Source organism: Schistocerca americana, chromosome 4, assembly GCF_021461395.2.
Source record: "Schistocerca americana isolate TAMUIC-IGC-003095 chromosome 4, iqSchAmer2.1, whole genome shotgun sequence".
Taxonomy (NCBI): Eukaryota; Metazoa; Arthropoda; class Insecta; order Orthoptera; family Acrididae; genus Schistocerca; species Schistocerca americana.
In genome coordinates this window covers 465353102-465370200 of record NC_060122.1, presented here as the reverse complement: position 1 = coordinate 465370200, position 17099 = coordinate 465353102, and the positions used below count along the sequence as shown (strand labels likewise).

The following is a 17099-nucleotide window of genomic DNA, read 5'->3' as shown; positions in this document are numbered from 1 at the left end:
GTATCCGTGCGAGACAGTGTTATCAGCATCAGACAGATCTGGAGAGGCACTTCATTGTGGGTCTCCATTTGACCAGGTGGTCGAATCGCGCAATATCGAGGTTTGTGAAGCTTTTGGAAGTGACTATGGTCCAATGTTGGACTGTAGAGAAGTGCAGGCACACTCGTCATCAAGGTTCTGGTCGACCATGTCGGACCGCCACAGGAGAGGATCTCCATATTATGCAAGAAGTACATTATAATCCCTTCACAGCTATGCCTGCCATCCGAGAACAAGCCGTTGACTTCATGCAACAGTGTGTTATTCCGCAACATAGATCCAAGACCAGCAGCAGCCAGACAAGGGAATTACTGTCCCATGCATTGTCTCCCATTAACATCACAACACAGTCGGCTGTGATTGCAGCGCTACCACGACCAGGGGGCACGGATTGCTGTTGAAAAGCATTGCGATGTGTTCAGCGATGAAGACCATTGCCAATGGGTATGGATACAGCTTGGGGAGAGGTCCCAGTTTTCCAATTTTTTGATACGAACAGCGCTGTTATTCCTGGTGTCATGGGGTGGGGAGCCATCGTGTATGACTTGAAGTCATACGGCCCAAGTATACATCACATTGTGTGTTACCTCTCATGCAATAGTATCGTGGTACCATTTTCCAACAGGACAACGCTTTTCCACTCGTGTCGCATGTCTGTATAAACTACGTTCGCGACATTGATGTACACAAGTGGCTAGCAGGTTCCCCAGATCTGACCCCAACAGAACACGTGGGGGCAGCTAGGACATGGGCTCCATCCCAGCGGTAGCACTCAGAATATCAAGAACCAGTTACAACAGTTGTGCGCCAGCTCGCGTCAGGAGAAGATGTAACGGCTTTATGACACCCTTTATAAGCGAATCAGTGCGTGCATCCAGGCCAGAGGAGGTGCAACAACATTCTTATAAGTTCAAGCTGTAAACCCTACCAACAGAGCGAAGAATGCAGTTTTAATTGAGGCAACTCCAGCGTCCCATCCTACCGCAGGAAGGAAGCGTACTGATGTCTGTTCGTGCATGGCTTCCACATCGTCTGCCAGATACTTTCTTTTGGTCATCCTGTCGTTGTTGACGGTTTTGACGGTTTTTTGGGTACTGGATTCTACTTTGTAATCGCTGAAATAACATCACATACCCTCTCAACCCCTGAAGTTTTATTTCGCTTCCTCTTTTTTTCTGGAGGAGGAGGAGGAGGAGAAGTAAGAGGAGATTATTGTTTAAGGTTCCGTCGACAACGAGGTCAGCCGGCCGCTGTGACCGAGCGGTTCCAGGCGCTTCAGTCCAGAACCTCGCTGCAGCTACGGTCGCAGCTTCGAATCCTGCCTCGGGCATGGATGTGTGTGATATCCTAGGGTTAGTTAGCTTAAAGTAGTTCTAAGTCTTGGGGACTAATGATCTCAGATGTTTAAGTCCCATAGTGCTTGGAGCCATTTGAACCAACGAGACAGAGCACAAGCTCGGATTACGGAAGGATGGAGAAGGAAAGTGGCCGTGCCATTTCGAAGGAACCATCCAGGCATTTTGCTTAAGCGATTTAGGGAAACCACGGAAAATCTAAATCAGGATGGCCGGGCGCTGGTTTGAGCCGTCGTCCTCCCGAATGGGAGTCCACTGTGCTAACCACTGCGATACTTCACTCTGTCTTTCCTGCTAGGTCCTTCTCGTTTTCGTCAGGCAATATATTTTTTTCTCTGATTCGATTCAGTACCTCATCATGAGATATTCGACCTACTGGTTCTTCCGTTACACCAAATTTCAAAAACTTATATATTCCATTCTGTGTGAACTGGCTCTCCAAAGGATTTCAAAAATCTGAGGCAATGTCGTCTACTTCAAGGAACATGTTTAGTCCAAGATCTTTCAGTGTTTCTTTTCACAGTATTATTTCTCCCATCTCATCTTCATTTACTTTCTCTTCCGTTTCTATAACTGGCTACTAAACTCATTTCCTCTTGTGTAGCCTTACTATATACGAGTATTCCTTCCACCTTTCAGCTTCCCTTCGTTGCTTAGTACTCGCTTGCCATCTGAGCTCTTGATATGCACGGAACCGCTTCTCTCTTCCCCAAAGACCTCTTTAATTTTCTTATACGCAGTATCTATCTTTCCCTTTCTCGTACATGCTTCTATAGCTGTTCGTGCACAGCTTCCACATCGTCTGCCAGATACTTGCTAATGGTCATCCTGTCGCTGTTGACGGTTTTCAAATTATGGACGTTTCATACGGCGTTGAGAAAGGTGACTTGCCCAGTGTTATTGACCACTGTTATGTCAGGTCGATTACAACGGATTGTTTTATCGGATATTATGCTGCAGTCACAGTAAATTTGGGAAATTTTAATTTTCTGCAATAGAGAGGGGATCGTAGTATCTGTATTATGGAGAAAAGTCTTTCACTAACAGTGCTGGCCCATCTTCTGGTGGATTATTTTGGCTTGGCCTGTTCAAATTCGTTGACGCCAAGGTGTTACATCCATATCTGGTGTGTGATATACTCTCCTTCTGATACCTACACTTCATATATGCATCATCTATTCCTTACTCTTTCAGGATACACTTCCGACAGTTACTAGTCGATATAACCTGATTTTGTACCGCTGTCATTGATTTCTTAGTTTATACAATCACACTTGCGTACGTGAATCAGTGGTTCAATATTTGAAAATCGACATTGCCGTGATTGGTGTCGTTCATGTGTTTCTTAGTGCAGTTCTATTGTAAGCATCTTGGTATCATTTATTTCAGCCTTAGATTTTGGGGCAGTCTCAGAATTTTCTGTTAGATGGAGTCATGTGTAATAACGTCTGCGGATGCTATGCTTCTTGGATTGAAGACCTGCTGCTCTAAAAACACGTTTCAGGTCCCAAAGTTGCTTTTCGTGCAGCTGCACAAATATCTGTTAGACGCCTAACTACTTTCTGACGTGGTATAGTTAGCTTTTCAATAGCTGATTCAGGATGATGGATGCCATTTCTCATGATAATTTCCCGTGTTTTCCTTCTTATATCTTCCAGGTCGTTTTTGTCCATTATTACTGTTATCTCTCTTTCTTACAACAGAAATGACATTGTTGGACTCAAGTATACTCCAGATCACTTGCAATTTCCTCACTAGTAGGCCTGGCGCCTTAAGCAATTTTACAACACTTAACACAAAATACGGGATGTTTGAAAAATTACTATATCGCTTATTTCACTGTTATTACTATATCCTGAGATTCTAAACAGAATGATCTTCAGGTTACGAGGCACTTCCCCAGGGCAAACATTCCTGGTAGAAGTGAGGGCGAATCGTCAGTCGTGCCTGGATAGTTCACTGCCCGCGAAAGCCAAAGGTTCCTACTTCGCATCACCGTCCGGCACGCTGGTTTAATCTCCTAGAACGTTTCAAATCAACGCACAGTTTGCTGCAGACTGAAAATTGATTACATACATTAACTCATCGCAGATGCAGTAACCTATACATCTTTCACTGAGACAGTATTGCCGTCGCAACTAGAAAAACCTCATTCTGGGGTTTTTTACCGGGTTTATTTGGGATATCTGTCTTGGTTAAGACGAACGAGGTACTTGGAACTCACTTTCTTCACATTCTCATTTGAGACTTACTTAAACCAGAAGCAGTTTGCTGGCTTATGACAGAAAAGAACCTAGTTTTTAAAGACTGCTAAGTCGGTATGCTAGATCAGAACTCGATTACAAAAAAAAGCAGACTTCTTTTGATTTAACGAGGGACAAGTAGTGCAGGTAAACTTATGGATAAATCATATATAAGAAGCGCAGATTCTTTTTGTCTACGATTAATGCCTTTGTTTGTCATGATAAAAATTACTCTTCTCGCATACCTCTTGCGGGCATAGTGACTATTTACGTCTCTTGTTGTCGGCTTAGTGTTCGGGAGACCTTCGTGTTGGCGTTTGCAGAAACAGTCACTGATTTATACAAAAGTGTGTATATGTTCCTGAATTTCTGCGGTGAACTGGGTAAAGCTCATTGTTTTATTAGGCTTTGCTATGATATTCATTCAGTTTTAGAATCTGTTGCCTCTTGTTAGTTCTGCGAAAACTATTTCTTACAGTGTGCGAGGAAACTGATTAGTAATGAACCCAAGTTCGGTAGAAGGCATTACCCAAGGCATGGTTATTATTGCCAGGCACGGCACCCACAATTCCCAGAAAGACTAACGGAACGTGAAATCTTATGAACTGAATTCCAAGTAACGTATAATACGACTACATTTTCACAGGCCAAGAAAAGTCAAACAAAGCTAAAACACTAACTATATCTTCTATAAAAATAAGAACAATTAAGCCTGGCCTCTCATTTACGTCATTTGTGGAAGAAGAGGACACTTATACTGTGACTGTAGTAGAAAAGAATTGTGACGATTTATAAATTCATAACAACATGAATTCATGCCACACTCGGAACAGCAACATATTTAGCTTGCTAATGAGGTCAGCCACAGTTAACTACTATTTTCTTAAATAACAGCTGCTTCGGTATTTTCCTCCACTTCTCAGGCATGATTCTTGACACACATCCGCGGAAGTTGCACAATTCGTGTTAAATGCACCACGAAAGTTGCATAATTCCTATTTAAACTACAGTGCATGTCTCTGACGGTTTTGAGCAAGTAATGAATGCTGTGAGCTCAATAAAGAAAAGCAGTCTAAAAGCCCTTACTTCGCAGTAGCTACGTCCCCATTCTCAAATATTAGTGAAAATTGTAAAACCATTGAAACATGTAGCAAATAACAGCACTGACAAAAAAATGCGACTGATCTGTAGATAGCCGCGTAGATTATGGATACATGCGCAATCGTTGAGGATACGTCATCTTCACCTGACTGTGAGCAGTTTCTTTGGCACTGTGCGCGCACTCAATGGCGACCGGGCAACAAAGCCATCTCTCTTTCCGTGACTCGCCTGGCGGTGCTTTGGCAGCATCTCAAAAACACATCGTCACACATGCGCCGCCAGAGACGCCAATGTCTCAGAAATATCTAGTTCTATGTTATAATTTTTTCTGCACATACCAGGGGGCTTCAACCTAACACACAGGACATTTTCAGTACAGTGTATGTAAAAGGTACTCAGGTCAAAGTATATATATATATATATATATATATATATATATATATATAGTGACACATTTATGTTGTTACCTTACTAGTTCGGTAACCTACATGTTATATAGCAACCGAGTCTCCCCATCTTTAACCTAGTTTCTGTTGAACCATGTCCGAAATGTAACGTGGATTACCCCTCGGGAACCCGTCAGTGTGCAAAAATGACAAGTCGTTAATCAGAGTCTTCGCTGAACTGGCAGAGGAGGTTGAGTCACGACTTGCATAAAGGGAAGAACATACTGTACCACTAAGGCAATGCCTACAAGAACAATGTGGTTTTAAAACAATGTTTGTAATTGCTGAGTGCTTTATTTGTGGTGTTTACGGACTGCGAATAACAACACAAACAAATGATTATATACTAGAATGTGTCTGCAGTGCAACCTTCAATGGAAGTGAAACGTGAACGATAAACAGTTCATACAGGAAGAGAATCAAAAATTTTGCAATGTGGAGCTGCAGAAGAAGATGCAGATTACATCGAACCACTAAAGCAGAGGTACTGAATCGAACTGGTAAATGTGGTATCGTCCAAAGATCACGGCGCCACACCAAAGCCGGCAACACACGTTGATGCCACAGATACTAGCAATGTCTCGCTGCAATCAGTAACAACGAATGGGAGACACCGAAGAAGACACGCCCTCTCTCTCAAACAGCAGCGCCCTCACACGGAGGTCAATATAAAGCCGAGGGTGAAAGCATTTCTTGACGTCAGCTGGAGCAGTCAACATCATGGAGTAGGACTAAAGAATTATTCAAGTCTCAGACGGATATTCACTATGGTAAATGTTGAACATTCTACTTTAGAGGAAGAGTTTGTGATTGTATGCATCAAGGGAAGCTTTAATAGTCAATGATAGTTGTATGTTATTAAGCATTACTAAGGCAAAGGACTGTATCAAATTAAGTAATTCCTGTTATCATTCATGTAACAAAGTTAACGAATATTTCATCTGTTGTAGTTCCAATGAGCCATCTCTCAGAGTGATCAAAGAACACACAGTTAATGCGTACAATTGTACACTGATAAGCCAAAACATTATGACCACTGCCCCACCTCGACGTTGGATATCAGCTGCTGGCGCTGAGGGCACGCGACGCACGTACACAAATCAACGGCACGTCATTTACGCCAATTACATGACCTGTGCGTATACATCTAATGACACATATCTCGACAAGCCTACCAACAAACTTGTGGATCTCTGATACGCAGAATCAGTCATGACAATCAAGCTATTAAGCAGGTGTTCATAATGTCTCGGCTCACCAGCGTAGTTTCGTCTGGTCATAACAAAAAGAAAAGATATGCGTGGCACGACTTACCTAAAAGAAGGAATCAATTGATGGGACACCTCCTGAGCCATTAAGGAATCGTCAGTTCGGTAGCGAGGGTAAAAATAGCATAGAGAGACCGAGGCTTCATCACAGTAGAGAAATTCAGATGGATGTAGGTTACAGTAGTTGTGCAAGGTACAAAGGCCTTAGAAGATAGACTAACATAGAGAGCTGGATCAAACTAAAGCTCGGACTGGACCATAACAACAACACATATACTACAACAATGGAATATAAACGTGTTACATTTATGTTGCAAAAGTTTACACACTTTCTTTGTTGAGACAAAACGAGAAGGGCGAATTCACAGATCATATCCACTGTAAGAGAATGCACTGATACAAAATCTTATTTGGTGTCTCAGTCAACACGTACCATAGGCTGCATGTCTGAGCAAAATGGTACCTTTTTATCCACTGTCCGTTCCATTCACGAATCGTGCACGAGAAGACTCACAATCAGTACGTCTCCTTATTAGATTTATTCTAACTTTACGGCCATTGCTTTTTCATAACATCTGTCTATAGGCTGGAGAGCTTGAACCCTATTAGAATTTGCGCTCGTAGTTTCAAACTTCTGTGATCTGCAACGCATTTCTCCTAGACTCCCACTGACAGTGAATGCCGGGATGGTTCCTTTGAAAGGGCACGGTCGAGTTCCTTCCCCGTCCTTCCCTAATCCGATGAGACCGATGACCTAGCTGTCTGGTCTCCTCCCCCAAACAATCCAATCCAATTCACTGACAGTGAAACTATCGTGCTGACTAAATAAATCCACAACGAAATGCAAAATTCTTCTTTGCCTGTTCTCTCTTCATTTACTCACACTTTTTAATTATCACAGTCTGATCAACAATGTTCAGGAAATAGTCGGACCATGATTTTGTAAGTTGCAATCTTTGTTTATGTATTACGCATTAATAGCGAATTCACTCCAGAATTTCCCTCCTGCAACAAGATTTATATGATTTTTCCACATTAAGGTACTCTGGTTGACTACTACTGGATAATAATTGACGGTCGTTGGTATGGTCAAACAATTTTGCTCTTTTCCGCCTACTCATGAACGTTTCTTAAACCTATAATTATTCACCTACAGAATGGAGATGTTAATTATTTATTTCTAATGAGTAAGGGCGAAAAGGTGTTAGTTAGTTACTTGTTTTACGGATCAAATTCAACATAAACGTAATGATGTGGGACGTGTCAACAGGACAAACGTAGAACACTTGTGGCTGGATGCTGGCCATTTACATGTAATTTTTAGTGATTAATTATCTCTACACAAGAATTATTCATTCTTCTACAAGGAATTGTTACGTAGAAAGCTCTTTAATCAGTTTTTGAAAACATTTCTGCTGTGTGTCAGACATTTTATATGTATAGGTAGCTTGTCATAGAGTCTTATGGCCGCATATTTCACCCCTTCATCTGGCAAAGTTATAGGGTAATGCAAATCATTTTTCCTTTTAGTGATGTACTTGTGAATATCATTCGCACTCTCAAACTTAGATGGATTACTGATAACAAATTTCATAACTGAATAAATGTATGTTGAAGTTGTTACTAAAATTCCCAGCTGCTTAAAGAGGCATCTGTAAGATGTATGTGTGTGAATAACATACGTAATTCTAATTACTTTCTTTTGTACTATGAGTACTTTTCACCTAAACGAGGAGTTACCCCAGATATTATCACACAAGAAACAAATGAATGAAAATATGCAGAATGTGTTTAGATTAGATTAGATTAGATTTACTTTCATTCCAATTGATCCGTAGTGAGGAGGTCTTCCAGGATGTGGAACATGTCAGAAAAACAACAATACACGACAAATATTTGCAACTAAAACAAGTAAGCTAATGTACCATTCCACAGGTCCCAAGTGGAATGATCGTCATTTTTTAATGAACACTAAGTCATTTTACAAATACTAATGCACTGAATTTAAAATAAAAAAGTTTTTTATTTATTTATAAGGTAATAAACATGTAATACAACTACTGTAATACTTATTTACAATGAACATATTACTGCACTGAAATGGTGCAGAAGTTAGATTATACTTACACACACACACACACACACACACACACACACACACACACACACACACACACACACATACATACAAATTTTCTATAAACACATTACTGCACTGAAATTGTGCAGAAGTTATGTTGTACTTATATACAAATCAGTTGGTTTTACTAAGAAATTCATCAATGGAGTAGGAGGAGTTGGCCACCAATAAATCCTTTAGGCTTCTCTTAAACTGAATTTCATTGGTTGTTAAGCTTTTTATGGCTGCTGGCAAGTTATTGAAAATGTGTGTTCCTGAATAATGCACACCTTTTTGAACAAGACTAAGTGACTTTAAATCCTTGTGAAGATTATTCTTATTTCTAGTATTGATTACATGAATTGAGCTGTTGGTTTGAAAAAGTGATATATTTTTAATGACAAATTTCATTAAGGAATAAATATATTGGGAAGCAGTAGTTAGTATCCCTAGTTCCCTAAACAGGCTTCTGCAGGATGTTCTTGAGTTCACACCACATATAACTCTTACTGCACGTTTTTGTGCCCAGAAAACTTTAGCTTGGCTTGATGAATTACCCCAAAAAATAATCCCATATGACATTATGGAATGAAAGTAAGCATAGTATGCCAGCTTTTTCATTTTTATATCCCCTATGTCTGACAAAGTTTGCATTGCAAACAGAGATTTGTTAAGACGCTTCAGCAGTTCTGTGGTGTGCTCCTCCCAGTTGAATTTATTATCAAGCTGTAATCCCAAGAATTTAACACTGTCCACTTTTTCTATCTTCTTGTCATCATATGTTAGACATATACTCTTGGGACACCCCTTACAAGTTCTGAACTGCATGTAGTGTGTTTTTTCAAAGTTTAGTGACAAAGAATTGGCTAGGAACCAGTGATTAATGTCCACAAATATTTTATTGGCTGATCTTTCTAAGACTACACTTGATTTGCTATTTATTGCAATGTTTGTATCATCGGCAAACAAAACAAACTTGACATCTGGTAATGTCACTGATGAAAGGTCATTGATATACACAATAAAAAGTAAGGACCCCAAAATGGAACCTTGTGGGACCCCACATGTAATTAGTTCCCAGTTGGATGATGCCTGATAGCTTGATACAGGTCTCTTTCCTAATAACACCCTTTGTTTCCCGCCAGAGATATAAGATTTGAACCATTTTGCAGCATTTCCCGTTACACTATAATATTCTACTTTACTTAAAAGGATATTGTGATTTACACAGTCAAATGCCTTTGACAGATCACAAAATATACCAGTTGCCTGCAATTTTTTGTCTAATGGATTAAGCACATTTTTACTGTAAGTGTAGATAGTCTTCTCAATATCAGAACCTTTTAGAAATCCAAGCTGTGACTTTGACAGTATGTTATTTGAGATAAGATGGTTATAAAGACGACTGTACATTACTTTTTCGAAAATTTTTGAGAATGCTGGTAACAGTGAAATTGGACGGAAATTTGATGCTATTTCTTTATCTCCCTTCTTAAACAGTGGCTTAACTTCAGCATATTTCAGCCACTCAGGAAATATTCCACTGATAAACGACTGGTTACACAGATATCCTAATATGTTACTTAGCTCATAATCACATTCTTTAATTAACTTTGTTGATATTTCATCATACCCACTTGATGTTTTTGATTTTAAAGATTTTATGATGGACATTATTTCTGTTGGGGTAGTGAGGGTCAAATTCATATTATGGAAGTTACTTGAAATGTCTGGTCTAAGGTAATCCACAGCAGCATCTACCGAACCTGACAACCCCATCTTTTCAGTAACAGTTATAAAATGTTTGTTAAAAAGTTCTGCAACACTATACACATCTGTCACCAATGTATCATTTACTCTTAATGCTATTTGTTCCTCTTCATGTCTGGTTCTACCGGTCTCCTCCTTCACTATATCCCATATTGTCTTCATTTTGTTATCTGATATGACTATCTTTTCCTTGTAATATATTTGCTTTGACATCTGTATTACAGTCTTTAATATTTTGCAGTATTTCTTATAATGTGCTATAGCATCAACATTGGAAATGTTTCGGATTGACAGATACAGTTTTCTTTTTGTTTTACAAGATACCCCTATTCCTCGAGTAATCCATGGCTTCTTTGTAGACTTTGCTCTAACCTTGGTAAGTTTTGGGGGAAAGCAGTGTTCGTATAAGGTAAGCACTTTATTAGCAAAAATGTTATATTTTTCATTCATGCCATGAGCACTGTAAATATCAGTCCAGTTAATATCCTAAAACAATCAATTTTTGGCTTACTGATTACCCTCTTGAGCTCAGGTTTAACAGATTTTATATCCTGTTCAGTATTAACATTTAACAGAAGGAACTGCATGCATGGTCTGAGAGGCCATTGACTATTGGTTTTGCAATATAATTTTGTTCATTGGACTTTTCTATAAAGATATTATCAATGGCTGTTTGTGAGCAAGTGGCTATCCTAGTGGGGAACTTTACAGTGGGAATTAAGTTGAATGATAGTGTTACTAACTCAAATAAGTTCTTATTGGGAGGGTCTTTAAGGAAATCTAAATTAAATCACCAGCAACCACTATTTCTTTGTTTTTGGTTGTTAAATTGGCTAGTACAGCTTCAAGGTGGTTTACAAACAGATTAAAGTTACCTGTAGGTGCTCGATATACACTTAATATTATGAAGGATTTTTTGTGAAATTCTAATTCTGTTGCACATGCTTCCATACGCTGTTCTAGGCAAAATTTATGAATGTCTATGTTCTTAAATTTATGACAGTTCCTGATGAATGTGGCAACTCCTCCTTTCTCCATTTCTGATCTACAAAAGTGAGATGCTAACCTAAACCCTGTAACACTTAAAAGTTTTATACCAGTGGTCACATGATGTTCAGAGAGGCAGATTATGTCAGCTGTGTTTGAAGACTCTAATTCATCTATGCAGATAGTTAATTCATTAATTTTATTTCTCAGTCCTCGAATATTTTGATGCAATAAAGATAGCTGACATTTCACATTGACTGAGTTAAAATTGGGTGGAGTTAAAATATCTGCTGACAGTTGAAAATTCTTAACCAATGGCTGTTTATGCTGATGTAATAAGCTGGAATTGTGTTTTTTGATTTCTTTCTCAAACTGAAGGTTTGTCTCAGTTCTAACCTCTCTTAAAATTTGCTTTCTTTCTGTCCTCCCTACCCTAAAAAAGGGTCTTTTCTGAACCCTATAACCACTGGTATTTTACTACTCATGACAGTGCTCCCCCCTTTAACTTTCCTGCTATTTCCCCAGCCAATTTACCTTTCCCCTTCCTGTTGAGGTGAAGGCCATGCCTAGTATAATCCCAACTACTGAGAGAATCAACATGAACCACACCAATGTGTGACTCCACACCCGACATGAGCAACCGTTCCAGCTCCAAATTAACTCTCTTGACAGAAGAGTTCAAATGAGGTCGGTCATGGCGCCCAAGAACAGATACAAACTCAACACTAGTATGCTTCGATGCTGATGCAATCTTCGCCAGGCCACACACTATACTGTACCCAAGATCTCTGTCAATACTGTTACCTGCCCCACCCACTATAACCACGGTGTCTTCCTTAGTGAAATCTTTGCAAAGTGACCCTAAATCCTCTGTCACCTGGTCCAGACCAGCACTAGGTTTAAAAAAATTGGTGACCTGGTATTCTGATTCTAGTTCATCCTCTTCCATGGGAACTACCTAACAACAACACTTTCTTTCTCTTTACTGATTTCCCTGCATTCTTACTTTTCAATTTGCTGCTGAAAGTTTGTTGTGCCCTGTCTACACCTGCAACTGCTTGAGGCTCACCAGCTTCTAACTGAAGTAACAGGTCAAATCTATTTTCCACATTCACCATAAAGCTGTCAGACAAAGTTCTAGGCCTGTTCCTCCTGTTGCCTGTTGCCACTTCCTACCTCTCTTTACCCTTCTCCCTCCTTAACCTGTCAAGGTCTCCCCTGGCCTTGTCTAAGCCTGAAGGGCGGCAATTTTCCCCTCCTGTTCTAGTATCTTCCTATCTCTACTACAAATCCTACAAAACCACTGATGAGTCTCATTTACTTCCCCTATTCCCACGCCACTACAGTCACCCACATGGAAAAAACTACAGCACCCATCACACCAAAGCCCCGACCTAACAATTCTACGGCAAATCAAGCACTTTTCACTCATGATAAACGTAATAGTTTATTAAGAATAAGTCAGTTAAATTACAGATAAACACGAAAATATGGTTACACAAATTTGGCCTATACGCGTGTGTAAACAATAACAAAAGTGCAAAGTTTCTGAAACAACAACTTAAACTTTACGCTACTTTCCGGAAATGCTAGTTAAATAATGAAGAGGTACGCTAAGTTAAATTTCTGGAGAGAGCAAGGAACAACTAAACGAAATTCTACAGATTTGCTGCAGCAGAACGTAAACAGGAAATACGACTGTACCGTCTTTTCGCGTTTTCTGCTATATTACGTAAAGAAAAATGAAACCTTTAATGGTACACTTAAACGGCACACTAATACACCTATTTACCACGTAATCAGTACTAATCTATATGTTTTATAATCTAAAATGACTTCAAAACTCGCGCTAGTCGCCTGGCTGCAGGGCTGCCAACCTTACTTACTGACTACTGTATCCCTATAGCTGCCCGTTATTCTTATGGCAAAAGTAGCCGAACCTAATAGTTTTAGCATGTCTCCTACATGGTTTTTCCAGTTGAAGTTTTCAAGAACATGCACACCTAAGAACTTACAATTTTCTACCCTGTTTATTATGTCTTGTTGGGAGAATAGATTAAAAATCTAGGTGAACTTTTTAAAAAAAGTTTAAAGCTAGCTCATTTGTCATAAGTGGAAGCTCCAGATGGGAAAGAGTTTTTAAAAAAGCATCCAGTAACTTTCACTAAAATATCATTTACTATTTCCTCTGTCGATGCTTCTTTGCTCGGCTTCGCAACACTGTTAGTATCACGTAAAACATGACTAATTCTGCCCCTTGATTCAGATAAAATGGCAGTTCGTTAACATAAAGCAAGAACCGATCCCGGTGAGTTGACCATTGTAATTTAGCTCCATTCAGATAATATGACGTCCTTCTTTATATTAATCTAGCAGCCTAAGGCAACTTTCTGCATTATGTTGCTTAAAGAACCAAATAAGAACTGAACTGCGTATTCGATAAAACTTTAACTTCTCTTAAAGAAAATTGCAATTGACACAATTAAACGCCTTCGATAAGTCTGAGAAGATCCCAATTGGTGATGTTTTATCATTCGAAGACTTTGCTACGTGTTCAGTAAATGTGTAAATAGCTGACGCAGCAGTTTGGTACTTTTGAAATCCAGAATATGAATGGCTAAGTATCCCCTTACTACACAAGGACGTGACAACCGTGGAGTGCATTAGCTTCACAATAATTTTAGAAAATGAAATAATGAGTGAAACTGGGTAGTGGTTATTGACATCTGTGGAGTCACTCTTTTTATAGAGGGGGATAACAATGGCATATTTTGAGGGAAAACGCACTGAGTTAATGATACATTAGAAAAGTGACTAACAAGTGGATCGCAAATGCTCGTCCTCGACGATCTCGTCCAACTTTATGATATATACAGGGCTTTGCCAGAAACGAGTGTCATAAGTGGAAGCTCCAGATGGGAAAGAGTTTTCAAAAAATAGCTTGTTTTGCGCGGGTCGCAGGACTCACGATACATTTATGTTAAAGTAGTTCCCAGGAGGCGGTTTACGCAGAGGAAAGAGTGCAGTCGATGTCTATGCGGAAACTTTTTTATTTTTCCTTTTCAATTTTTAAGTTACTGCAAATAAATGAAAATAATGCTCAGTTCATTGGTTTTATTAATATATTCATAAAAGGCATGAAAAGCAAGGCAAAGGAAATTTTGAGATTGCAAATAAATTTCCAAAACTGGATTGTCTTCATGGCCTCAACGAGGAAGAGATTTAATTAATACGCATAAGAATTTGTTTCATTTTAACCTGCAATCAGTCACCAGCACTCTAACAATAGGTTCCCTGAACAGGTAACATCGGCCGTTGGGGACACCGATAATTCCAACCATGCTTGCTAGCTCTCGATCGAGTAACTCGAATTATTCTAAATTATTGTGAGAATACCGTGAGAATGTTGTTTTTATGTACAAACTTTAAAATAACGATGAAAACTGCAGTGTTTATAAAATGTGCAAGTTACCGAGAAAATTACTACTTCTCGTGTTTTTAGGAAGAATATCACTCCAGAAGGTGTGACTCATCAACTGCAAAATAATAATGGTATCTAATTTTATACAGAAATTCTCGCGCAAGTCTTACCATCCCCTCCTGGAAATTTATTTGCAATCACGAATTTTCCTTTGCCTTTCCTTCTCATTTCTTTTGTGAGAATATTTATAAATACAATATACTGGGCATTATTTCGGTTTATTTGCAGTGTAAGTAACGTAGAAAATGAAAATAAAAGAAGTTGCCACTTTTAGGAACTCGACCCTGCTATCCTCGGATTGCCGTTCTGCACTACTTCCACTGCGCCAACCGCTGCCTGGCATGTAGACTGACATAAAAGGCTCATGCCTTGCCCGGCCCAAGCCAAGAAACGCTATTTTTTTTCTCTAAGCACCCGTTCGGGTGCTATCCTGCCGGAACCTGGCGAAACGACAGGAAAGGCGTAGACATCCAGTTCCTTTCTCATAGAATTTAAAAACTTTACACATTGACAAGTCATACACAGATCGTCTTATTACAGAGATGTTTTATTGTAATCGCAGTGTCTATTAAGCAGCGATAAAATCGTCCCAGCGCTACTGCGCGAAAACACCCATTCACGAAATCCGCTAACACTTGGATTATGACAAGTCTTGTTCACAGGATCCAGGCGTGTAGTTTTGGTTTGACGAACACTCTGTCAACCTGTACGACCTTGACAGGCCCGCTAAATCGCTAGATCTGCATCCCACGGCAAATGTCTGGGACTAAACTGTCTGATGAAAAGAGTAAAGTGCCCAGAATGCACAGTAGAATGTCACTGTAACTTCGTACACGTACAGGCCATCGGCGGTTATGTAAATACTTTGTAACTGATAGAAGGGCCACCAGAGTGCACTGTTCGTGTTAAGTGCTACTATACTTGGTAGGATGTACAAGGAGCCTGAGCAGCGTCAGATGTTATCACTCTGAAGGACACGGAGATGCCGTGTGCTCGTGTGAGAGGGGATCGTCAACACCTGACAGGGTTTGAAAGGTGTCTCCTTCAGGGTCTCCATTTGATCCGATGGGCGTATCGGGCAATATCCAAATTTGCGGGGCATTCAAACGTGCCAGTGGTCCGATGTTGGGCTGCACGCTATTTGTCAAGATTCCAGTACACTGTATCTGACCACCATAAGGGAGGATCGCCATACCGTGAACAAAGCACATCGTCTCACGATCACATCTGCGTCTGCCGTCTGAGAGCAACAAATGGACTCCTAATTTCTCTGCGATCCCCTAGCATTAATCGGAGACTAGCAGCAGCCAAACTAGGGAATTACTGTCCTATGCGTATGTGGCATGGTCCAACGGTAGCGGCGCCGTACCGAAGTTGGCAACACACATCGATTCCAGAGACATTAGCGTGTTCTCGCTGCAATCTGCAGTGGCGAGAAGGAGAGGCCGAAGAAGGCACTTCCTCTTTCAGCACAGCAGCGCCCTCGTACCGAGGTCAACAAAGAGCCGAGCATAGAAGAGTTCTACTCAGCTTGTGACCTCAGATGAAGCAGTCAACATCACCGAGTTGGACAAAAGAATTATTCAAGTAACAGGTGGAAATGTACTTGTGTAAATGATGCACAGTGTACTTCAAGAGAATTGTTTGTGATTCTTTGCATCAAGGGATGCTTTAATAGTCAATGCCAGTTGTAAATATTCGCGCACTCCTGTGGCAAAGGATTCTATCAAGTTAATTAAATCAAGTTAATTAAACCTTTTTATTCATTCATGTCATAAATTGAACTAATATTTTATATATTGTAGATCCAGTGAGCTGTTTCCCACAGCAGTAAAAACAACCACAGTAATTGCCAGACGATTGTAATTTCGTCTAGTCATAACAGAGTGGTGATGAATGGCGTCGAATTGTGTTCAGTGATAACTCGTAGTTCTGTAATACCTTGGATGACCGTCTTCGGCGAGTCTGGCGGTGAAGTGCGCAGAGGTTCCATTCTTCCAATAGTTCGGAGAGACGCAGTGGTGTTACTCCTTATGTCATCATGTGGGGAATAACCGGCTATGACTTTCGGTCCCAGGTAGTATTTATTGTAGGGACTCTGACGGCACAATGGTATACGTCCATACGTGTTACCTTCAATCCAACAGTACCGTGGTGCCAGTTTTCTACAAGACAATGTTCGTCCGCACGCAGCACGTGTCTGCATGATGTTGAGTTACACCTATGGCCAGTAAGATACCCATAGCTTGGATGTCAACTCGGTTCCAAACCCAGTATCCAGGATATCAAA

At 40.1% G+C, this 17099-nt stretch overlaps 1 protein-coding gene across 4 annotated transcripts in view; it reads right to left on the bottom strand.

Annotated features, from left to right (window-relative positions):
- Window positions 1-17099, bottom strand: part of LOC124612994 (neuroparsin-A) — a 153787-nt gene that overhangs the window by 57885 nt on the left and 78803 nt on the right. The gene's annotated exons all lie outside the window — the stretch shown is intronic.